This window comes from Triticum aestivum, chromosome 7B (genome assembly GCF_018294505.1).
Source record: "Triticum aestivum cultivar Chinese Spring chromosome 7B, IWGSC CS RefSeq v2.1, whole genome shotgun sequence".
Taxonomy (NCBI): domain Eukaryota; kingdom Viridiplantae; phylum Streptophyta; class Magnoliopsida; order Poales; family Poaceae; genus Triticum; species Triticum aestivum.
In genome coordinates, this window is record NC_057813.1 from 692573681 (window position 1) to 692598345 (window position 24665).

Genomic DNA, 24665 nt, shown 5'->3' on the forward strand with positions numbered 1-24665 from the left:
GCTACAGTTTAACAACCCTACCTAGTCGATCATAGAGTTGACTGAGATTAGTAAGGACAATGTAATAAGCTCCGCAACAAGAGTCAGCCAATTAAACATCTACTTTGCTACTTACAGTCAAAACTAAGGGGTGTATTCTAGAGAGCATACGGCAAGCTCAGGAGCCTATAGCGAGAGAGCGCCAGATACAAACAAAAGATTCCTCCGAGAAAACTGCAATTGAAAAAAAAGCAGTTAGTTGGTTTTCACTGCACTTGGTAACTACCATATGTTAACTGATGAGAACGGTGGATGGAAGGAGAACGGGTTTCTCACCCGCAAGTTATAAACAGGAGTCGATTTTGTTGGGAGAGCTTTCAGCAGCCTCAGTCGGTTCGTAGAACCAGCCTTGCTGTTTCACAAAAAGAAAGGATATTTGAAAACTAGAGTAAGGCAGACCAAAGGGACACGGCGATTCGGTGCCCGAGCCCAGGTGCTCCCTAAATTGGTGGCGTCCTTTCGTGGCTCGGGATTTGTAAAAATCGCTCTGACATAACTGACGCGATTTAAGTGGAAAAAGGGTTTTTTTTTTTGAGAAACTCTCGCCAGTCTTTTTATTCAAGCAAAAAGTTCATGGGTACAATGTTCAGGTCATGAGGCATGCCTAACCAGACATGTCGACCTACTGAAAGACCGCTAGCAAACTTGGCGAGATCATGGGCCTCAAAATTAAAATTCCTACGTTCAAAAACAAAATTACAAGAAAGAAAGAGGCTCTTCCGAGCTGTTATTTCATGCAGGATCGCTGCATGTGGCCCTCTGCTTCCTCTGTTGATATCCTGCACCACAGCTTGATTGTCATTTGCAATGTGCACCCGCTGGATGTTCAAGTCTTCTGCCAAAGCCATAGCCTCCCGGCATGCAAACGCTTCAAGTATTGTGGGGTCAGAGATGCCTCGAAAAATGACAGCCGAAGAACCCAGGTATTCTCCAGTGTGGTCGCGACATATTGCAGCGCCCACCCCCTTGCTTCCATCGCTCGAAATACCCCCGTCAGCATTTATCTTCGCTATTCCCTCTTCCGAAGGAAGCCAGCGTTGCACACTTGGTGGAAAAAGGGTGGACAGGGATATACGGTAGCGAACTGTGTTGCGTACGCGGGCCCAGGTCGTACGGGCGGAACGCCCGACGTGCAAGCACCTGCTGGGCCGTCGACCAGAACGTCGGCTCCGTAACTGAGCCGCCTATCGTGCATAGGTGTGCCTCTCCTTCCTCTAGCTCACCCCAAACCATCCTTCCCCAATCTCGAATACTGTAGTAGGTCCTGCGGCGGCGCTCGTTTGCACCGGTGGAATTTGGAATTGAAGATGCTGGGCTTGAGTTCCTGCTTGATGCTGTCGATAGGTTTGTTCATCTTGTATGTCTGGAAATCTTGTAGTTCCCGGGGTTTGTTCTGTCCGCCGGCAGACCTGGAGAAGTAATCTGACGCCGGTTCTGGCCGTCGCCCATTGCCATCAGCTTTCAGGTTCCCACAGCGGGAGGAGTTTTGCTGGGTCTGGGTGCGGCCAGCAGATCGGCTGCGCTGGTCCAGAGAGGACGCGGGTGGGGGTTCGCCGGCGACCAGATGCATCTTCGACTCTGACCCGGTTGGCACAATCAACCGACAGGGTCAACCCGGAGGCCCCTGGTTGGACAAAAAGGTCTGTACCCAAAATCTTCCCTCCCTTGAATTGTATTTATTCCAAGTGGCTGTACATTCGTACACGGAACAATGTTTTGAACCACATAGTTGTATTCTGAAAAATTGTAGGAAACAGCACTGCATCAACATGTTAACAGGACCACTGTCTCCATTACTAGCTAAATACTCAGTTTACCTGACTGGCCGACAAAAAATGCATTAGTAGTCATCTTTTCAGGCGAAACTAGTGAACTGAATATGTACGTTTGGAAAATTCAGGTTACGCCTCTGCAATGCATCACCGGACCGGACACCATGTCCTTCTAGGATGATTGCACTGGAGCAATGGATTCGAAAGTACGCAGAGGAACCTACAAAAAGCGAAATACGGCCCTCACTCGGACTGCAAACATGGGAAAAATTATGCATTGAAAAACTGAAGCTTAATTAGGAATGAACTAGAACTGATAAGTGTGTTCAATGGCTGACCAGAACAGATCTATGGAGGTGGCAATCAGCAAAGTTTATCCGGACAGTGTGCACCGGTGGTGCAAAATGGCAAGTGCTGAAGAAGGTAAAGGAGAGCTTGGTCCCCTGTACACGAAGAAGCGAGTTCCAAGCTGAATTCTGTAAGGTGGTAAACCACATGTTAAATGAAGATGAGTTCGAGACGGCATGGGGTATGCTGCTTGGTAAGTACTCCCTCCATCCGGAAATACTTGTCCGACGACAAGTATTTCCGGACGGAGGGAGTACAACTTGAGGAAGCACCGATACATGACCCAGATCTACGAAATAAGCAGAAAATGGGCAAAAGCATACTTCAAGGATTTTTTTTTTTGCGCCAAGATGACAAGCAAACAATGCAGCAAGAGGGTGAACCGCATGTTGAATAAGTACATGCCTCCTGCTAGCCCAATGCACGCCTTTGTGAGGCAGTACATGAGGTTGCAGTTTGACCGTGAGCGTGAGGAAAGCTACGAGGATAAGAGGACGATGATCTTAAGTCCAATACGTTTCTTTGCCTAGTTTTAGTGCCAACCACCATGATCACCTACCCGACGCACCGCCACGTCTTGTTACTCTTGTATTTCTCTGGTTTGCATCTTTTAAAAATGAGTTCTGTTTTGACAGGGTGGAGTTGTTAGGAGAACGAATTTGGCAATTGAGCGACACGCAAGCAAGATTTATACGAGGGCTGTGTTTAGGAGTTCAGTCACCTGCTAACTAAAAGCACGGCATAAAATGTCGCGGCGGTGGAGAAGATGATGAAGTATGTCACAGTGCACAACAAAGAGGCGAAGAGGGGGAAAATGGAACAGAGTTGTGTACGAGGTAACAGTAAACGAGGACCAGTTGGGAGTTTAAGTGCGTGTGTGGACAATTTGAGCACACCAGAATGTTATGATGCCACGTCTTGAGGTTAACTTCCATTGACGATATCATTTCGTGCCTGAAACTTCTGTTTGGATAAGAAATTTGTGTGTTCAGCGAAGACTTGCATCTTGAGACGATATATTACTGATAACTGAACTGCCCCTGGTGCAGGTCATTGCTGTACTTCATTTGAAGGAGATTCTTTTGAAGCTTATTGTGAAGCTGTGGACCATGGACGCGAGAGACATTCTGCCCCAGCACCTGACTCAATACCAGAAGGACCACTCAGTTAACATGTTTTCATTTGCAAGCATTCAACACCATACATGAAAGCTATGGAAGTCGTCAGGATAGGAGATGCAAGTGCAGAATCATTCGAGCACATGTTTGCTGCTATATATGCTTTGCTATTGATGGCCACAAGCGAACAACCTGTCTTGAACAAGGGGATGCACCCAAGAAACCATGAAAGCCGGGGAAATGCAAGAGAACCATGGCATAGAATGTCACCGCCGGAACACCGGTATTGCTGAAAATTTTGTTGTGATTGGTAAGTTTGGATTATGTATTCTTGTTTGCCGAGGATTTTCTAGTGTGTTTCAGTGAGCATTGCTCCATGCTTGTTCCTCCATTTTTCTAGATGTTGGACACCCTGTATGAGTGAGTACAAGTATGTTATTGTTCCTCACCACAAATCCGTGGTTCACTGTTTCTGAAAAAACTGTTCCTTGTACTTAGGGGACCTGACATCTGCCCAAGTCGTGTTGTTGGCACGTCTTCTTTACTACTACTTGCGTGGTGGGGATATATAAATATTATAAGGCACTGGGTCGGGGAGGGAGTTAATGAGTCCGTGTGAGGAGACGGATCAGCTTGGCACAGGAAAAATGTTGAGCCGTGCGCAGAGAAGTTGTTCATCGTAATCAATGCACCTGGCTGGCCTTATACTATATTGATACATGTGTTATACGGACAAAAAATATAAGGAAGGGCACAGATCCACATGCTAGAGGACGGGTGTGATTTAGGGAGCATCTGAGCCCGAGCTCAGAAATGTTTCCGAGACCAAAGCAGCTTTTTACAAGGGAGCCAACCAACTTACGTGCCATCCATCTTCAGGGCCTTTGTGCTGGACGCGACATCCCAGAGTTTAACAGTGCAATCAGCCGATCCAGATGCAAGCAATGCTCCCTCGCAGCTATAAACAAAGGAAGAATTGTTTAACTAAGATGATTCTTTGGTATAGCAGATTACCACGCAATTAAGTAATTGTACTTCTCCAAAAACTAAAATCATATGTAGCTAGACAGAACAGCACAGGGTGACTCATCACTGAAAGAAAAAGATGTACATTTCGAAACAGAAGAACTATCAGTGATATTCAATATAATACGTTGCAGCTTACATCTACTGAAAACAGTGGATACATGGAAGACATTTTTTACAGAATTTTTTTAAACAATAGACCCATAAGATAATCTCCAGAGACTATAATTTCTTTGAAGTGCATAAGTAGATACAATATGTTTAAAATTTCTTTAAACATGGACCGTCAATGTATATTCAAGAAAAAATAACCACATACGAGCGTTCAAGTTCCATGGTGTGGTCATTTGAAGACAGAATCACGCAACCATCCATACTCTAAAAAAGGATGCCAAAATGATTAGTGAACCCATTGCTTATTTATAGGTAAATTTAACCCAGTGAACTGAAGCAGCTGCTCAGCAAACTGATTACAGGCAACAGAGAGGAAAGGCCAGTTTGTCAAGCTCTACCATAAACTAATACTCTTTATAGATATTTATTTGGTACAACAGCTATTGTTTGACGAGTCAATAGCTCCTGTACGACATCTTTGAGGTGCAATGAAAGGAGTGTGATCGTAGTTGAAAAAAATAGCTCTGGTGCTACGTTTCAGAAACCCAAATAGCCAAGGCCCACTCTGGCGATTAAACTGGTCGTCAACGAAAGTGAGGTTATGTTTAAGACATGTGGGTTCCACTTGGTAGTGCATCTAGTTACGGGTCCCACTTGGAAGTGCATCAGGTGAAACGTGTCCCCGTGCATGTCTGAACGTGTACCCCTGTATGAATCTCACCCCCCTCTTCATTCTCGGCGGTGAGCCGGCAATGTCAGTGGAGATTTTGTTCTCAGTGATAGCGTTTGTGGTGAGTGAATCCGGAACCCTATCCCGTTCCCCCCTCGTCCCCCTCTGTGTCTAGCTAGATCTCACCGCATCGCCTCTGTTTCCCTCTGTTTTTGGTGTTTTTGGACAATTTGATCCAGATTTGGATGGGTGGGAGGGGGGCTGACCACGATGGAGCCGCCAGAGACAACATCATCGACTAGGTAATCCCTTCATGTGCATCGCCGGTGCCTTCGCCGGTGGTCACGACCACCATGTGCCCCTTCTGCTTCAGCCGCTCCACCAGCACCTGCTTGTCGCCGGACCGCGACCTCACCATGACGCGGATCTTGTCAACCATCTCGAGCTGGCGCGCTGGCGGCATGCCCACGAACTCGGGGCCCTCGATGACGACTCCATCGGGGTCGTTGCTGGACATGATGCCGCACCCGTTGGCGGCCGCGCAGGCCGTCAGAATGTTGTCGACGGTGACCATCTTGACAGCCACGCCCGCCTTGGTGCATGCTTCAGCGGCGGCCTTGACCTCTGGCCGGCACGGGTCGTGCAAGCCGACCAAGCCTAGCAATGTGAAAGCACAAGTGCTTCCTAGGTGGTTTTGGTAATTAATGACAACATATCTCTTGTTGGACTAACACTTTTATCTAGTATGTTTCAAATAAGTTCAACAATGGAGTGGCATGGATTAAAGGATGTGGGAACTCCTTCAAGATGCTAAGGACAAAGGATTGGCTAAAGCTTCAAGCTCAAGACTCTTCATTTTACATTTTAGTGATCCAAGATCACATTGAGTTTATAGGAAAAGCCAATACTATCAAGAAGGGATGAGGTGTTGCTTGATGAGTTTCTTGCTCCATAGTGCTTAGTGATATGCTTCAAAACCCTCAACTACTTTCCCACTTCCATACATATGACCTAAACCTAAAGCCAAAATCGGTCACACCGATTCTTTCTATCCGGCGCCACCGAGTTCAAATGTCATAGCCACTGCCACAAACCCTAGGCAAATCGGTCTCACCAATAGGGATCTCGGTCTCACCAAGATGGGATTGTAATCTCTCTGTGTATGTCCATTATCAAAATCGGCCTCACCGAGTTTGTTTAATCGGTACTACCGAGATTACAATGCAAACTCTCTAGTTAACTTATTACCAAGATCGGTCTCACTGAGTTTGAGTAATCGGTCCCACCGAGTTTGCCTGACCAACTCTCTGGTTAGCAAATTACCAAAATCGGTCTCACCGAGTTTGTGTAATCGTTCTCATCGAGATTACATTATGCCCTAACCCTAATCATATCGGTCCTACCGAGTTGCATTTCGGTCCCACCAAAAATCCTAACGGTCACTAGGTTTACTAAATCGGTCTGACCGAGTTTGTTGATTTGGTCCCAGCGAGATTGGTAAATTGTGTGTAACGGTTAGATTTTGTGTGGAGGCTATATATACCCCTCCACCTCCTCTTCATTCGTGGAGAGAGCCATCAGAACAAACCTACACTTCGAACTTACCAGTTCTGAGAGAGAACCACCTACTCATGTGTTGAGGCCAAGATATTCCATTCCTACCATATGAATCTTGATCTCTAGCCTTTCCCAAGTTGCTTTCCACTCAAATCTTCTTTCCACCAGATCCAAATCCTATGAGAGAGAGTTGAGTGTTGGGGAGACTATCATTTGAAGCGCAAGAGCAAGGAGTTCATAATCAACGCACCATTTGTTACTTCTTGGAGAGTGGTGTCTTCTAGATTGGCCAGGTGTCACTTGGGAGCCTCCGACAAGATTGTGGAGTTAAACCAAGGAGTTTGTAAGGACAAGGAGATCGCCTACTTCGTGAAGATCTACCGCTAGTGAGGCAAGTCCTTCGTGGGCGACGGCCATGGTGGGATAGACAAGGTTGCTTCTTCGTGGACCCTTCTTGGGTGGAGCCCTCCGTGGACTCGTGCAACCGTTACCCTTCGTGGGTTGAAGTCTCCATCAACGTGGATGTACGATAGCACCACCTATCGGAACCACGCCAAAAACATCCGTGTCTCCAATTGTGTTTGAATCCTCCAAAACCCTTCCCTTTACATTCTTGCAAGTTACATGCTTTACTTTCCGTTGCTCATATACTCTTTGCATGCTTGCTTGCTATATGTTGTGAATGTTAAATTTGTGCCTAAACTCCACTTAAACTTAAGGAAGTTAAAAACTGCAACTTTGGTACTTAGTGTCTAATCACCCCCCCCTCTAGACACCTCTTCTCAAGGTCCCACACAATGCCAGACCCGCCTCGTCGTCGATCTCTGATGGCTCGGTGCAGTCGACCTGCTTGCAAGCGAAGGCGATGCACCAGAGGCCGCGGGCCCCCATGTCGTTGCTCACCTTCTCAAGCGTGTTCTGCTGCTCGACGCCGAGTTCACGCCCATCTCCCCTTGTGTCCATGTACATGGAGCACCCCGCGAGGACGACATCAGCGACGCCTTTCCAGTGCGCGAGCACCACGCCTTCATGTACATATTTTAAAATTAGCTAATGTTACAACAGCAATACACACGTTTCAATGACTCGCAATGCTCACAGGCTACAGTTTAACAACCCTACCTAGTCGATCATAGAGTTTGACTGAGATTAATAAGGACAATGTAATAAGCTCCACAACAAGAGTCAGCCAATTAAACATCTACTTTGCTACTTACAGTCAAAACTAAGGGGTGTATTCTAGAGAGCATACGGCAAGCTTTGGAGCCTATAGCGAGAGAGCGCCAGATACAAACAAAAGATTCCTTCGAGAAAACTGCAATTGGAAAAAAAAAGCAGTTAGTTGGTTTTCACTGCACTTGGTAACTACCATATGTTAACTGATGAGAACGGTGGATGGAAGGAGAGGGTGGCGGCGGCCACTGCTGGAGAGGGCGCACCCTCCTCTTCGACGGGAGGTGGCGTTGGCTCTGCGGGGTGCCGTCCTTGGCTGCGCCGGGCGGCGAGGCGGCAACGAGCATGGTTCCGATCTGAAGGTGGTGGCCTCACTGGTGCTTTGTCCTCCACGTCCGGCCGGGACTTGGGTGCCATTTGGGTCTCCTGCTCTGCTAGTCAGAGGGGTGGTGGGTGCAGGCTCTGGTTCGGGGGAAACCCTTGACCAGCGAGGCCGGTCACGTTGTTGGCGACGCCCATGGCGCCATTCTCCTTCTTGTGGGCAACATCGAGACCTACACCTGGCCCTCCGCCTCTTGGTCCCGGGTGAAAGCCTAAAATCTTCGGATTGGGCGGTGGCGTCGCTTTCTTCTTAAAGGCGCCGCCTTGGGAGCTCTTCGTGGTCAGCGGCTCGGTGTGGTGGTGGTTTGCCGGTCTTCAGTACTGTCCATGCTCGACAGTTGCGGTGTGTGTTTGGGTCTTGGACGGAGATGGTGGCGATGTATGGGTGTCCTTTAGAGGTGGGGTCGCCACGGCTGTTGTCCTATCCTCGGCAGCTGGTTGGCCTGCCCATGCGTGCTCAGGGGTGAGCTGCTCTGCCTGCCGACGGGACGGCATCCTTCGATCCAGGACGAGAGGGCAGGGGTGCCCTCTTCGGAGGCAGTGACGGGACAACAAGTTTAGCCTTGGGAGGGACAGAGTGTGGCTTTCCTCCGGCTGTGAATTGCTCCCTTGTCGCAGACGTTGATGACTTGATCTGAAGCCGGCGTGGGCTTCGATGTCCTACTGGTCCTTCGGAGCTCGTTAGCTGTTCTGTAGAGTTGTGTATCCTGTCGTTTTATTATCCATTTCTTGTTGTATGGCCGGTTGTAATCTGTTATTTGCCTTATATATAAATTATATATAAAGCGGGACGAAAGCCTTTTTCGTTAAGGAGAATGGGTTTCTCACCCGCAAGTTATAAACAGGAGTCAATTTTGTAGGGAGAGCTTTCAGCAGCCTTCAGTCGGTTCGTAGAACCAGCCTTGCTGTTTCACAAAAATAAACGATATTTAACAACTAGAGAACGGCAAACCAAAGCAGCCTTTTACAAGGAAGCCAACCAACTTACGTGTCATCCATCTTCAGGGCCTTTGTGCTGGACGCGACATCCCAAAGTTTAACAGTGCAATCAGCCGATCCAGATGCAAGCAATGCTCCCTCACAGCTATAAAACAGAGGAATAATTGTTGAACTAAGATAATTCTTTGGTATAGCATATTTGCATGAAATCATGCTTCTCCAAAAACTAAAAAAACATACTCCCTCCATTGCAAAAACATTTTATATTGTGGACGGAGGGAGTAGTAGCTACACAGAACAACACAGCATGACTAGTCACTGGAAGAGAAAAAATGTACACTCCAAAACAGAAGAACTATCAGCGATACTCAATCTAATCCGTTGATGGAAGACATTTTTTTACAAAATTTATACTGAAAACAGTGGTTAAAACATGAAAAAAATTACAGGATTTTTTAAACAATAGATCCAGAAGTAAATCTACTGTGATCAACCAACAACTGCATTGCGACCAAGTACATAAGCTGGACCATCGATGTATGTTCAAGAAAAAACAACCACACACAGGGGCGGACCCAGATTGAAGATTACCCGGTGTCCACATAGAAGAACACATCAAAAAATCAATGACCTACACATTAAATCAATGGATTATCTTAAGCAAGTGTAGATTGGACCCGGTGCCAGTGACACCGGGTAGTTGTACGTAGCTACGCCCCTGACCACACACAGGCATTCAAGTTCCATGGTGTGGTCATTTGAAGACAGAATCATGCAATATTCCAGTTAAATACTCTAAAAAGGTGGCCAAAATGGTTAGTAAACCCATTGCTCATGTATAGATAAATCTAACCCAGTGTGAACTGAAGCCGCTGCTCAGCAAACTGATTAAAGGCAGCAGACAGGAAAGGCCAGTTTCTCAAGCCCTGCCATAAACTAATACTCCCTCCCTAAAGAAATATAAGACCGTTTAGATCACTACTCTAGTAATCTAAAATGCTCTTATATTTCTTTACAGAGGGAGTACTCTTTACACATATTTGGTATATCAGCTACTGTTTGACACATGGGATACTAAGCAAGCAAAACAATATATAATGATGAGTACCTGAAAGCAAGTGACCACACACAAGAGTTGTGTGTCCCGCTAGTGGTGAAACACAGCGACCAGTAGAGAGATCCCACATCATGATCGTCCCATCTTCGTCTCCGGAGGCCATGTATCGCCCATCAGGAGACATTGCCAGTGATAAGACCATACTCCTATGACCAATGAACATTCGTATACATTCACCAGTTTGAACATCCCATAGCCTTACAGTTTTGTCACTAGAGCCGGTGGCAATGTAGTTACAGTTTACATGCCACTGCACACACTGTCAGATAAGTAGTTTGCAGAAGAAAACACCAGTCAGAACATGCAGACATCAGTGCATGGCATTGAAAGCATTCCCATAGGCAGATTAAAAATTCTCAAATCAATACAAGTTCAGAGATAGAAGCACACTTACATCAACATCAGCAAGATGCCCAGCCATTATCCGCAAAGGTTGGATTTTATCCATTGACCAGATTCGAGCAGTCCTGTCATGCGAGGCACTGGAAAAATAATGGCCGACTGGACTAAACTGCCACAAAAACATAAAAATATGTCAGCAATACAAGTACACAACGCACAATGATGTCTATTCAGTACAACAGAATTAGAAAGCTATGCAACACAAATATATTTACAGATCATAAGCTGTTGAAAAAAACATCAAGCCCAACAGACCTATTCCAAATCCCATCATCAGAATGTTCAAAAACTGTGGTGCAGCCTACTCAATCTGCTTTCATGCCGGATAGGAACATTCTTGAAGGGGTGGTGGTTCTGCATGAAACGCTCCATGAAATTCACACGAAAAAACTGGATGGAGTGGTTTTTAAGGTGGACTTCGAGAAAGCGTACGATAAAGTCAAATGGCCCTTTTTCCAACAAGCCTTACGTATGAAGGTGTTTGACGAAGCTTGGAGGCGCCAAGTTGAATCCTTCACGCAAAAAGGGAGTGTTGGAATTAAAGTGAATGACGATATCGGGCATTATTTCCAGACACACAAGGGCCTGAGGCAAGGTGATCCAATGTCTCCTATCCTTTTCAACATCGTTGTTGATATGTTGGCAATCTTGATAGGAAGGGCAAAGGAGGCAGGACAAGTAGGTGGCTTGGTGCCTCATCTTGTCGATGGTGGTGTGTCCATTCTGCAGTACGCCGATGATACTATCATTTTTATGGAGCACGACTTGGTAAAAGCGAGAAATATGAAGCTGGTTTTGTGCCTTTTTGAGCAATTGTCCGGTTTGAAGATAAATTTCAATAAAAGTGAGTTGTTCTGTTTTGGTCGAGCCAAAGATGAACAAGATGCTTACAAGCAACTGTTTGGTTGCGATCTGGGGACTCTTCCGTTTACTTACCTTGGTATTCCCATTCACCATCGTAAGTTAACTAACAGCGATTGGAAGTGCATCGAAGATCGGTTTGAGAAGAAACTGAGCTGCTGGAAGGGCAAACTTATGTCGTATGGAGGCCGGTTGATACTTATTAATTCGGTGCTCACGAGTTTGCCTATGTTTCTCTTATCCTTTTTTGAGGTTCCAGTTGGAGTTAGGAAAAGGCTGGACTTCTATCGGTCTCGTTTCTTCTGGTAGAGCGATGAAACTAAGAGAAAGTACCGTCTAGCCAAATGGGATGTCATCTGCCGACCAAAAGACCAAGGGGGTCTTGGGGTTGAGAATCTTGAAGTTAAGAACAGATGCCTTCTAAGTAAGTGGCTATATAAGTTATCGGCCGAGACTGAGGAAACTTGGGCGCAGATTCTTCGTAACAAGTATCTGCACTCTAAAACATTGTCGCAGGTGACGGTTCGACCCACTGATTCGCCCTTCTGAAAGGGGTTAATGAGGGTCAAAGCTACTTTCTTTAACAGAACAAAGTTTGTTGTCGGTGATGGCAATAACACTCGTTTCTGGGAAGATACCTGGCTAGGTGATGCACCACTTGCACTCCGCACTCCAGTACCCGGCGCTTTATCGCATTGTGCAGCGACGTGATGCTCTGGTTGCAACGAGTCTGCAATCGGCTCCTCTTAACATCCGATTTAGGAGGGTGCTTGTGGGTGACCGGTGGGAGGATTGGATTCATCTGGTGAGTAGACTTATGGAGGTTCAGCTTACTCATCAGCCTGGTCAGTTGTGTTGGAAGCTTACTAAATTTGGTGAGTTCACAGTCAAGTCGATGTACATTGATGTTATCAACTCTAGTGTAATTTCTAGCTCCAAACACGTTTGGAAAGTTAAGGTTCCTCTGAAAATCAAAGTGTTTATGTGGTTTTTGCATAAACAAGTCATTTTAACGAAGGATAACTTGATTAAGCGCAACTGGACAGGATCTACTTGTTGGGGAACGTAGTAATTTCAAAAAATTTCCTACGCACACGCAAGATCATGGTGATGGCATAGCAATGAGGGTGACGATGATGGTGTTCTACCGGCGCAGGGCTTCGCCTAAACTCCGCGACGATATGACCGAGGTGGAATATGGTGGAGGGGGGCACCGCACATGGCTAAGGAACGATCCGTAGATCAACTTGTGTGTCATGGGGTGCCCCCCTGCCCCCGTATATAAAGGAGGGAGGGGGAGGTGCGGCCGGCCCCTTTGGGGTGCGCCTGGAGGAGTCCTACTCCCACCGGGAGTAGGACTCCCCCCTCTTGCCTTGGTGGAGAAGGAAAGGGGGGAGGGGAAAGAGGAAAGGGGGGCGCCGCCCCCCCCTTCCTTGTCCTATTCGGACTAGGGGGTAGGGGGCGCGCGGCCTGCCCTGGCCGGCCCTCCTCTTCTCCCTCATGGCCCACTAAGGCCCATTAACCCCCGGGAGGGTTCCGGTAACGCCCCGGTGTTCCGGTAAAATCCCGATTTCACCCGGAACCTTTCCGATGTCCAAACATAGGCTTCCAATATATCAATCTTTATGTCTCGACCATTTTGAGACTCCTCGTCATGTCCATGATCACATCCGGGACTCCGAACAAACTTCAGTACATCAAAACTTATAAACTCATAATAAAATTGTCATCGTAACGTTAAGCGTGCGGACCCTATGGGTTCGAGAACTATGTAGACATGACCTAGAACCATTCTCGGTCAATAACCAATAGCGGGACCTGGATGCCCATATTGGTTCCTTCATATTCTATGAAGATCTTTATCGGTCAAACCACATAACAATATACGTTGTTCCCTTTGTCATCGGTATGTTACTTGCCCGAGATTTGATCGTCTGTATCCAATACCTAGTTCAATCTCGTTACCGGCAAGTCTCTTTACTCGTTCCGTAATGCATCATCCCGTAACCAACTCATTTGGTCACATTTCTTGCAAGGCTTATAATGATGTGCATTACCGAGATGGCCCAGAGATACCTCTCCGACAATCGGAGTGACAAAACCTAATCTCGAAATACACCAACTCAACATGTACCTTCGGAGACACCTGTAGTACTCCTTTATAATCACCCAGTTACGTTGTGACGTTTGGTAGTACCCAAAGTGTTCCTCCGGTAAACGGGAGTTGCATATTTCTCATAGTTACAGGAACATGTATAAGTCATGAAGAAATCAATAGCAGTATACTAAACGATCAAGTGCTAGGCTAACAGAATGGGTCATGTCAATCACATCATTCTTCTAATGATGTGATCCCATTAATCAAATGACAACACATGTCTATGGTTAGGAAACATAACCATCTTTGATTAATGAGCTAGTCAAGTAGAGGCATACTAGTGACTATATGTTTGTCTATGTATTCACACATGTATCATGTTTCCGGTTAATACAATTCTAGCATGAATAATAAACATTTATCATGAAATAAGGAAATAAATAATAACTTTATTATTGCCTCTAGGGCATATTTCCTTCAGTCTCCCACTTGCACTAGAGTCAATAATCTAATTCACATCGCTATGTGATTTAGCACCAATATTCACATCTGCATGTGATTAATACCCATAGTTCACATCATCATGTGATCAACACCCAAAGGGTTTACTAGAGTCAATAATCTAGTTCACATCGCTATGTGATTAACACCCAAAAGAGTACTAAGGTATGATCATGTTTTGCTCGTGAGAGAAGCTTAGTCAACGGGTCTGTCATATTCAGAGCCGTATGTATTTCGCAAATATTCTATGTCCACAATGCTCTGCACGGAGCTACTCTAGCTAATTGCTCCCACTTTCAATATGTATCCAGATTGAGACTTAGAGTCATCTGGATTGGTGTAAAAGCTTGCATCGTTGTAACTTTAACGACGGGCTCTTTTATCACCTCCATAATCGAGAAACATCTCCTTAGTCCTCACTAAGGATATTCTTGACCCATGTCCAGTGATCTACTTATTAGATCAAAATTGTATTCCTTTGCCAAACACAGAGCAAGGTATACAATAGGTCTGGTTCACAGCATAGCATACTTTATAGAACCTATGACTGAGGCATAGGGAATGACTTTTCATTCTCTTTCTATTTTCTGCAATGGTCGGGTCTTGAGTCTTACTCAACTTCACACCTTGTAACACAGGCAAGAACTCCTTCTTTGATTGTTCTATTTTGAACTATTTCAAAAATTTATCAAGGTATGTACTCATTGAAAAATCTTATCAAGCGTCTTGATCTATCTATATAGATCTTGATGCTCAATGTGTAAGCAGCTTCACCGAGGTCTTGCTTTGAAAAACTCTTATTCAAGTATCCTTTCATGCTATACAGAATTTCCATATTATTTCCAATTAACAATATGTCATCCACATATAATATTAGAAATGCTACAGAGCTCCCACTCACTTTCTTGTAAATACAGGCTTCTTCAAAAGTCTATATAAAACCATATGCTTTGATCAACTCATCAAAGCATATATTCCAACTCCGAGATGCTTGCACCAGTCCATAGATGGATCGTTGGAGCTTGCACAATTTGTTAGCACCTTTAGGATTGACAAAACCTTCTGGTTGCATCATATACAACTCTTCTTTAAGAAAACCATTAAGGAATGCAGTTTTGTTTATCCATTTGCCAGATTTCATAAAATGCGGCAATTGCTAACATGATTCAGACAGACTTAAGCATAGATACGAGTGAAAAACTCTCATCGTAGTCAACACCTTGAACTTGTCGAAAACCTTTTGCGACAATTCTAGCTTTGTAGATAGTAACACTATCAGCGTCCGTCTTCCTCTTGAAGATCCATTTAATCTCAATGTCTCGCCGATCATTGGGCAAGTCAATCAAAGTCCATACTTTGTTTTCATACATGGATCTTATCTCAGATCTCATGGCCTCAAGCCATTTTGCGGAATCTGGGCTCACCATCGCTTCTTCATAGTTCGTAGGTTCGTCATGGTCTAGTAACATAACTTCCAGAACAGGATTACCGTACCACTCTGGTGCGGATCTTACTCTGTAAGACCTACGAGGTTCTGTAGTAACTTAATCTGAAGTTTCATGATCATCATCATTAACTTCCTCACTAATCAGTGTAGTAGTCACAGGAACAAATTTCTGTGATGAACTACTTTCAAATGAGGGAGCAGGTACAGTTACCTCATCAAGTTCTACTTTCCTCCCACTCACTTCTTTTGAGAGAAACTCCTTCTCTAGAAAGGATCCATTCTTAGCAGCGAATGTTTTGCCTTTGAATTTGTGATAGAATAAGTACCCAACAGTTTCCTTTGGGTATTCTATGAAGACGCACTTCTCCGATTTGGGTTCGAGCTTATCAGGTTGAAAACCTTTTTCATATAAGCATCGCAACTCCAAACTTTAAAAAACGACAGCTTAGGTTTACTTCTAAACCATAGTTTATACGATGTCATCTCAACGGATTTAGATGGTGCCCTTTTAACGTGAATGCAGCTGTCTCTAATGCATAACCCCAAAACGATAATAGTAAATCAGTAAGAGACATCATAGATCGCACCATATCCAATAAAGTGCGGTTACGACATTCGGACAGACCATAACATTGTGGTGTTCCAGGTGGCATGAGCTGTGAAACTATTCCACATTGTTTTAATTGAAGACCAAACTCGTAACTCAAATATTCGTCTCCGCGATCAGATCGCAGAAACTTTATTTTCTTATTATGATGATTTTTTTTACTTCACTCTAAAATTCTTTGAACCTTTCAACTATTTCAGACTTATGTTTCATCAAGTAGATATACCCATATCTGCTCAAATCATTTTGTGAAGGTCAGAAAATAACGATACTTACCACGAGCATCAACACTCATTGGATCGCATACATCGATATGTATTATTTCCAATAAGTCAGTAGCTTGTTCCATTGTTCTGGAGAACGGAATTTTAGTCATCTTGCCCAAAAGGCATGGTTCGCAAGCATCAAATGATTCATAACCAAGTGATTCCAAAAATCCATCTTTATGGAGTTTCTTCATGCGCTTTACACCGATATGACCCAAACGGCAGTGCCACAAATAAGTTGCACTATCATTATTAACTTCGCATCTTTTGGCATCAATATTATGAATATGTGTATCACTACGATCGAGATCCAACAAATTATTTTCATTGGGTGTATGACCATTGAAGGTTGTATTCATGTAAACAGAACAACAATTATTCTCTGACTTTAAATGAATAACCGTATTGCAATAAACATGATCAAATCATATTCATGCTCAACGCAAACGCTAAATAACATTTATTTAGGTTTAACACTAATCCCGAAAGTATAGGGAGTGTACGATGATGATCATATCAATCTTGGAACCACTTTCAACACACATCGTCACTTCGCCCTCAACTAGTTTCTGTTTATTCTGTAACTCCTGTTTCGAGTTACTAATCTTAGCAACCGAACAAGTATCAAATACTCAGGGGTTACTATAAACACTAGTAAGGTACACATCAATAACCTGTATATCAAATATACCCTTGTTCACTTTGCCATCCTTCTTATCCACCAAATATTCAGGGCATTTCCTGCTTCTAGTGACCATTTCCTTTGCAGTATAATCACTTAGTTTCAGGCTTTGGTCCAGCTTTGGGCTTCTTCCCGGGAGTGACAACTTGCTTGTCTTTCCACTTTAAGTTCCCTTTTCTTTCCCTTTGCCCTTTTCTTGAAACTAGTGGTCTTGTCAATCATCAACACTTGATGCTCTTTCTTGATTTCTACCTTCGTTGATTTCAACATCACGAAGAGCTCGGAATCGTTTTCGTCATCCCTTGCATACTATAGTTCATCACAAAGTTCTACTAACTTGGTGATGGTGACTAGAGAATTCTGCCAATCACTATCTTATCTGGAAGATTAACTCCCACTTGATTCAAGCGATTGAAGTACTTAGACAATCTGAGCACATACTCACCAGTTGAGCGATTCTCCTCCATCTTTTAGCAATATAACTTGTTGGAGACTTCATATCTCTCAACTCGGGTATTTGCTTGAAATATTAACTTCAATTCCTGGAACATCTCATATGGTCCATGATGTTCAAAACATCTTTGAAGTCCCGATTCTAAGCCATAAAGCATAGTGCACAAAACTATCAAGTAGTCATCATATTGAGCTAACCAAACATTCATAACATCTGCATCTGCTCCTGCAATAGGTCTGTCACCTAGCGGTGCATTAAGGACATAATTCTTCTGTGCAGCAATGAGGATAAACCTCAGATCACGGATCCAATCCGCATCATTGCTACTAACATATTTCAACACAATTTTCTCTAGGAACATATCAAAATAAACATATGAAAGCAACAACGCAAGCTATTGATCTACAACATAATTTGCAAAATACTACCAGGACTAAGTTCATGATAAATTTAAGTTCAATTAATCATATTACTTAAGAACTCCCACTTAGATAGACATCTCTCTTATCCTCTAAGTGATCACGTGAACCATATCAACTACACCATGTCCGATCATCACGTGAGATGGAGTAGTTTCAACGGTGAACATCATTATGTTGATCATATCTACTATATGATTCACGCTCGACCTTTCGGTCTCCGTGTTCCGAGGCCATATCTGTATATGATAGGCTCGTCAAGTTTAACCTGAGTATTCCGCGTGTGCAACTGTTTTCCACCCGTTGTATTTGAACGTAGAGCCTATCACACCCGATCATCACGTGGTGTCTCAGCACGAAGAACTTTCGCAACGGTGCATACTTAGGGAGAACACTTCTTGATTATTAAGTGAGAGATCGTCTTAAAATGCTACCGTCAATCAAAGCAAGATAAGATGCATAAAGGATAAACATCACATGCAATCAATATAAGTGATATGATATGGCCATCATCATCTTGTGCTTGTGATCTCCATCTTTGAAGCACCGTCGTGATCACCATCGTCACCGGCGCGACACCTTGATCTCCATCGCACCATCGTTGTCGTTACGCCATCTATTGCTTCTACGACTATCGCTACCGCTTAGTGATAAAGTAAAGCAATTACAGGGTGTTTGCATTTCATACAATAAAGCGACAACCATATGGCTCCTGCCAGTTGCCGATAACTTCAGTTACAAAACATGATCATCTCATACAATAAAATATAGCATCACGTCTTGACCATATCACATCACAACATGCCCTGCAGAAACAAGTTAGACGTCCTCTACTTTGTTGTTGCAATTTTTACGTGGCTGCTACGGGCTTAGCAAGAACCGTTCTTACCTACGCATCAAAACCACAACGATAGTTTGTCAAGTTGGTGCTGTTTTAACCTTCGCAAGGACCGGGCGTAGCCACACTCGGTTCAACTAAAGTGAGAGAGACAGACACCCGCCGGTCACCTTTAAGCAACGAGTGCTCGTAGCAGTGAAACCAGTCTCGCGTAAGCGTACGCGTAATGTCGGTCCGGGCCGCTTCATCTCACAATACCGCCGAACCAAAGTATGACATGCTGGTAAGCAGTATGACTTGTATCGCCCACAACTCACTTGTGTTCTACTCGTGCATATGACATCTACGCATAAAACCAGGCTCGGATGCCACTGTTGGGGAACGTAGTAATTTCAAAAAAATTCCTACGCACACGCAAGATCATGGTGATGGCATAGCAACGAGAGGGGAGAGTGTTGTCCACGTACCCTCGTAGACCGTAAGCGGAAGCCTTATGACAACGCGGTTGATGTAGTCGTACGTCTTCACGATCCGACCGATCCAAGTACCGAACGTACGGCACCTCCGAGTTCAGCACACGTTCAGCTCGATGACGATCCCCGGGCTTCGATCCAGCAAAGCTTCGGGGATGAGTTCTGTCAGCACGACGGCGTGGTGACGATGATGGTGTTCTACCGGCGCAGGGCTTCGCCTAAACTCCGCGACGATATGACCGAGGTGGAATATGGTGGAGGGGGGCACCGCACATGGCTAAGGAACGATCCGTAGATCAACTTGTGTGTCATGGGGTGCCCCCCTGCCCCCGTATATAAAGGAGGGAGGGGGAGGTGCGGCCGGCCCCTTTGGGGTGCGCCTGGAGGAGTCCTACTCCCACCGGGAGTAGGACTCCCCCCTCTTGCCTTGGTGGAGAAGGAAAGGGGGGAGGGGAAAGAGGAAAGGGGGGCGCCGCCCCCCCTTCCTGTCCTATTCGGACTAGGGGGGAGGGGGGCGCGGCCTGCCCTGGCCAGCCCTCCTCTTCTCCCTCATGGCCCACTAAGGCCCATTAACCCCCGGGAGGGTTCCGGTAACCCCCCGGTGTTCCGGTAAAATCCCGATTTCACCCGGAACCTTTCCGATGTCCAAACATAGGCTTCCAATATATCAATATTTATGTCTCGACCATTTCGAGACTCCTTGTCATGTCCGTGATCACATCCGGGACTCCGAACAAACTTCGGTACATCAAAACTTATAAACTCATAATAAAACTGTCATCGTAGCGTTAAGCGTGCGGACCCTACGGGTTCGAGAACTATGTAGACATGACCTAGAACCATTCTCGGTCAATAACCAATAGCGGGACCTGGATGTCCATATTGGTTCCTTCATATTCTACGAAGATCTTTATCGGTCAAACCGCATAACAATATACGTTGTTCCCTTTGTCATCGGTATGTTACTTGCCCGAGATTTGATCGTCGGTATCCAATACCTAGTTCAATCTCGTTACCGGCAAGTCTCTTTACTCGTTCCGTAATGCATCATCCCGTAACCAACTCATTTGGTCACATTGCTTGCAAGGCTTATAATGATGTGCATTACCGAGATGGCCCAGAGATACCTCTCCGACAATCGGAGTGACAAAAGCTAATCTCGAAATACACCAACTCAACATGTACCTTCAGAGACACCTGCAGTACTTCTTTATAATCACCCAGTTACGTTGTGACGTTTGGTAGTACCCAAAGTGTTCCTCCGGTAAACGAGAGTTGCATATTTCTCATAGTTACAGGAACATGTATAAGTCATGAAGAAATCAATAGCAGTATACTAAACAATCAAGTGCTAGGCTAACGGAATGGGTCATGTCAATCACATCATTCTTCTAATGATGTGATCCCATTAATCAAATGACAACACATGTCTATGGTTAGGAAACATAACCATCTTTGATTAATGAGCTAGTCAAGTAGAGGCATACTAGTGACTATATGTTTGTCTATGTATTCACACATGTATCATGTTTCCGGTTAATACAATTCTAGCATGAATAATAAACATTTATCATGAAATAAGGAAATAAATAATAACTTTATTATTGCCTTCAGGGCATATTTCCTTCACTACTAGGTGTAGTTTCTGTGATCAGGATGAAACCATTAAGCATCTTTTCTTTGAGTGCCCGATGGCAAGGGATTTATGGCGCTCGGTACAGATTGCCTTTAACATTACTCCTCCGAATTCGGTCAGGTCGTTGTTTGGAACGTGGCTGGATGGTATAGAGACCGAAACAACCAGACAAATTCGCGTAGGAGCATGTGCGTTGTTATGGGCAATTTGGAACTGCAGAAATGACTTGGCTTTTAACAGAACAACAACTATTCATTTTTTGTAGGTTCTATTCCGGGCTACTGCGTTAATCCGTACTTGGTCATTACTCACTCCGACGGAGGCCAGGGCGCGTTTGGCTATTGGATCTGTCCGGTGGGAGACGGTAGCGCGGGATATCTTCAACCGGTTTGGATTGCGGTCATGTAATAGGATAGGCGCCTAGTTTACCGATCTCTCTATATTTTGCCAGCCGGTTGTGGCTTTTGGGCCTTATTTTATTTTGCTTGCTCTGTGTGAGCCAGTTTCCTTTTGTTGCAGCACTGTATACGACATTGTTGAACTACTTATTTATTTATAAATGTGGCCGTATGCATCTTTTTGATGCAGAGGCCGGGGAATCCCCCTTTTCGAAAAAAAAGATGTGTTCAAAATGAAGAACGAACTAGGAATATTTATCACAAGTATTTGCAGTTTCGCACTCCTCACACCAAAAACAAGACTAAAACAATAGTAGGGCATGGACATTTTTTGTACCAATGAGGCCACTATTAGAACTCCAGAAGAGTTTTCTGCAAAAAAGAACTCCAGACGAGTTTATTAAAAACTACTGAAATGAGGCCACTATAATTACAACTTCGGAAGAGTTTATTAGAAACTACTGAAACCAGGCCACTATCAGAACTTCACAAGAGTTTATTAGAAACTACTGAAATCAGGCCACTATTAGAACTTCAGAAGAGTTTATGAAAAACTACTGTACTGATTGATTGTCGGGCATCGACATTGATTGTAACAACAGATCTAAGCATCATTCAAATAAAAACTACTGAAAAATAAACTAACTAATCAAATGTTTTGGCCTGAACTAGACAGTCAAGACACACCATGAAGAAAGAACTCAAATGTTGTTTTCACAACGACGACAGAGAAAGGATTTGTTCACATACTTGGACATCCCAAACTGGGTAATTGTGTCCTTTATAACAAACAAGATTGGCATTCAGCTTGGTACTCCACAGCCGAACTGTAACAAATATATAAAAAATAAACAAACTGTTAGTTTGATTAAATAAATTAACAAGGAAGTGAATGGTACGTACAAAATAAGCATAATGTAAGTGGTGCTTTACTTGTTGAATCTGAAGATGATGACAGGAGAAAATCTCCAAATGGACTAAAGGCAGAGGAATAAACTGGTCCAGAATGACCTTGGAATAATGTATAAGGTCTTTTTCCCTCAGATGTTGATGACAAGCGCTCGTCCTGTGAAAATCCATTCTCTCCTTGTGAACTAGCTGAGAGTCCAAATTTGCCCAATCAGCAAATACCATCAAGATAGAAATAATAAATGTTCTATGATTATTCTGACATTCTGGACAGGTTCCAGTCAAATGCTGCAACGCTGTTAAAATATTATAGCATGTCCGGCAAGTAGGCCGAGAAGACATTTTTTGCATTGTCCAAGACATGCATCAGTTCTGCAACACTACCTTAAACTTCTAGGTCATAACTTAAACTGAATGAAATAAACTAGAATCCTTAGAACAAAAGGCAAACATGACTGAAATCAGGTGCGCAGTTACAGAAGCATTTCACAATATCACAGTGGAACAAAAACATCAGCAATATGTAGTGTAGAACGACAAACATGTTTTGGCTGGTTGACCAATCTTTGCCATATCCCAAACCTAGTGAACAAGGAAGCTTTACCAGTTAATGTAGTGATCACATGAAAAACAAACTATCACCTAAAGGGATTAACCTTTACTGATGAGTCTGAGAACCCACCAACACCCAGTGATCCATCGTTTGAGATCGATGAGCAGTTTAATCTGCATTCCACAGGATAATGTTTTCAAACCAAAGTATGCACAGTTGCGCACTGAAACAGTTGATACTAAATTACAGCTAAGCTTACCCGTTATGTGTATTAAGGAATGTGTAGAAGCTAACAGATGGCAATGCCAAGTTATTCCATTGTGCACGGTTTCGCAGGTCCTGAAGAATTGATTGTTCAACTTCAACAGGCCTGAAACAAAGGAGTAATTTTTCAGGCTTGCAAACGCAAGGCTGACACTTGACAGATAAAAAAGTAGAGAAGTGAGTATGTTCTGCAAAAAGGAAAAAAGAACAATATTTGGTTCTCCTGAACCTTGTAAGATAACTTTTCCAAGGGACCCCCCATAAAACCACTCAGCCTTTATTTTAGGTTCCTAGTCAGGCTCAAGCGCATGACACACATGTCTAGAGTATGGACCCACATTCAGTTATAGGAATGGAATTTATTTTCAAAGGCTACAGTTGAGAAATTATTTAGAACTTTAGATAAGAGAATAATTTTTGACGTCACTGGAAGGGTTAGCTCCGGTTTCACACGAGGTGCCGCAGAAATCATGCTTGTTTCGGATTTGGTATTTTTCCCTGTCGCGCCTACAAGCTTATCCTTTTTGAGCTTTTTGTTAAGAGGACCACCCTGCTTTCCACCTTCTGAGGATTTTTTCTGTAGCAAAAAACAATAAGACATAATGAAAGATCAAATGTGAGTAACAAACAAGGGCATATGGTAGTGGAACCAAGCAATGAACAGCAGCATTCCTGTTCACAAGATAACAACAGAAAAAGAGAAGAACAAAAACATGCTGTTGCGTGCTGACAAAAAAGGAATGTCCAGGTTTCAGTGGCAGAGAACTACGAGAGAGTATCTTGCCTTGTTATTATCTTCTGCATCTGCATCCTTGCTTTCTGCTTCAGCTCTATCAGAATCTGAGAGTGCTTTCTCCATACGCTCCTCAACTGAATCTTCAAGCAACTGCATACCATAAATAGAAAACTGAAAAAATTGCTCTCATGGAAGAGGTTTATTTGGGAAGTGGCAAAAACAGTGCTACTTGAGGGGGTTTTTCCCTGTTTGATCAGCATTATTAACCGTTTTGATAGAATAGATAATAGGAAACAAACACATTGATCACTGATGTGCTAAGTAACATACCCCCCCAATGCAGTTCCTTCTGATTTATCTGTTTTGCCAAGTCCTTACTGGTTCCAACTAGAGCAACAACATCCGCATCATCAGAAATCAATGAAGTTTGCCCAGCGGATACTGCCAATATAGCACAGAGACAAGTGGTGGAAAAGATTTGAGATGTGAGGGTAAGTAAAATGGGTGATATAATCTCAACAGAGTGGGAACTGTGCCTTCAAAAATTATCCTTTCATTGATTATTCCAAGCATCACAAGAGCTTGTGTTTTCTGGAGATACTGGAGAAGTAATTCATATGAATACTGCAATGGAACACAAGGTAGAAACTTTACACATAGCAGTTGACTTTTTTTTTTTTGGAGAACATTGCAGCAAAGGAAAAATGTGAGATCATGATATAATATATCATGCAACAAGTTGCCAATTGAACTAAAAATCACCATTTGTAATGTGCATCGCCAGCACCATCTGAGAAAAACTGATCTACATGCGCTTTGTGTCCCATATTTGACACTAGCATTGAGTATATGTATTATACTATCATG

The 24665-nt window shown here is 43.9% G+C and overlaps 1 pseudogene; it reads right to left on the bottom strand.

The window, feature by feature from the left end:
- Window positions 1-165: 165 nt before the first annotated feature.
- LOC123160268 (transcription initiation factor TFIID subunit 5-like) lies at window positions 166-24386 on the bottom strand (annotated as a pseudogene).
- Window positions 24387-24665: the final 279 nt, after the last annotated feature.